Raw genomic sequence first — 2108 nt, 5'->3', positions numbered from 1 at the left:
GTATACTTGTACCACACTCTCGGAGAGAGAGGTACCATAAATCACACCTTGACTTACTTACCATGTATGTGATTGTGATTGTAACGAGAAGGTGCATATGTATGGGACTGTGCCTATAAATAAACACAAACACAAAATGTTTTAAAACATCAGTAACTGAGCTCGTTCTTGAGAGAGTAGCTAGTGATATAGCAAAAGAGTATGCAATGATGTGTGTTGTACCTTCATTGTATTAGTATGCCATGCATACCAAGGAAAAAAATAGAATAATAAGCCATTGTATTCAATGACAATTTCAACCAAGTACATTAGCATGGATACATCACAATGCACCATTGCATAAACTGTGAGCTTATATCCACATAGTGCCAAAGATGTGTGCCATTATCATTGATCTAAAGTACTCATTGATAATATATTAGCACATAAGATAAACCGCGCTTCACATGAAGTCCAATAAAGCACTTTTCTTTGCACAATAGAGAGATCTTTTCCAAAATGAAAAGTAAAACATAGACAAGAACAAACATAACTTGAAATGTACTAACCTTGTTACACACTTGTGGCAAGGTTTCTAGTAGTTAGCTCGAATCGGGCTCATAGTCATACACAGTCCTTGAGTGAGGTAGCATATGTATTATGTACACCCTCGTGGGATGTAAAAATGTGCAAACATATGGGAAAGTTTTTCCCAAATTTCTGTGCTAATATCATATTCGAAACTTTGTAAACCACGATGCAAATGACAAAAGGGAAGCCTTGATTTGCATAAGTACTTATGGACTTCTTGTTCTCATAGCGAACAGATACTCTTGCCAATGTACAATGTCATAGCATAAGAAACTCGACCATGTCGAGCATTCACAGATAATTGACGTTGTGAAAGTGTGCAAAGTATTGAAATAGCAAGAAAAAACTTGCAAGAGATGTACCTTGTGTTTTTAGACGGAGCCTTGCTCTAGTGAGGTCGTCGAAAACTCATCGATCATCCTTTGCCAACACTGGTTGGATCATGTTGTTGTCTGATTGCATTAATGACAGATGACCCGTCTAGGAGCCCTGTCCTAACAAACTTATTTTACAACGTCTTGAAATTGTAATCAATGGTTGGCCTTGCCAAATACCTGCACCTTACATGCCACATGCCTTGCATGTACCAGCATGCTAAGGCCTTGCTTGCACCCAAGGAGAAAAAATTTCCTAGGACCAAAAGATTCCAAGCCAAAACTAGGAATTTGGCATCTATAACGGGAGACCCTTGATAGTATAATTTATTTGGCCTGCGACTATGCTCATAGTCGTTAAAGGTCTCACATGCCATGCATGAAAAATTTTCAAGACTTACCAAACATGCTCAAATTGCCCCATGCTGAGGACAAATATCTCCAAAGATCAAGTTGTCATTCTTGCCATTGCTTGCATTTTCTTATAATGTAGAGATATCTTCGAGATTCAATGAAGGCATAATTGAAAACATTAAAGCTCTCTTGCTTACCGACTCTTAGAAGTCCACGTAGCGTGGTTGGGTGTCTGTTTAGCAATACATTTGCCAATTACTTCGACCATCAATTACTTTTCCAATCTTGCATGACATACCCATGATTATTTGCCTTCAGCATGCCTTGCATGACTTTGACATGGGATTTATGGTTATATGATGGTTGTTCATCTCCTTGAGAAGCTATCATTTGAGTTCAATTCCCCTTTGCATGCCAAATTTTTTGAGCCTTAGGTGCTAGTCAACTACGTTTCTGTTGGCGATCAAATCCTGCAACCTTTGCATGATGCCTTCTTAGCCTTTGCATGTCATGCATGCACTATATCCCCACCCATGGACTTCCTTAGCCCTAGTGTTAGTCTCACTTAGTGGGTGACTCCTACGGATTTTGTGGGCACGGCCCTTTAGGGTGGGTTATGGCAAAAAACATTGCATGGCGATGGCGGGCCTGTAGCGGAGAGTGGGAGAAGACAATGGAAAACCACAAGAGCATAAGCCCCTGTGTTGAAAAACCTCCCCCATTCCAACGCAAACCCATTGATCCTAACTACAAGCAATTCTGTGGAGTTCGACCTCGAGCCTTTGTTCCTTCCAAGCGGGCATTCTCGCA

Source organism: Adiantum capillus-veneris, chromosome 12, assembly GCF_014529385.1.
Source record: "Adiantum capillus-veneris isolate H3 chromosome 12, ASM1452938v2, whole genome shotgun sequence".
In the NCBI taxonomy this organism is placed as follows: Eukaryota; Viridiplantae; Streptophyta; class Polypodiopsida; order Polypodiales; family Pteridaceae; genus Adiantum; species Adiantum capillus-veneris.
This window is presented reverse-complemented; position numbering follows the sequence as displayed.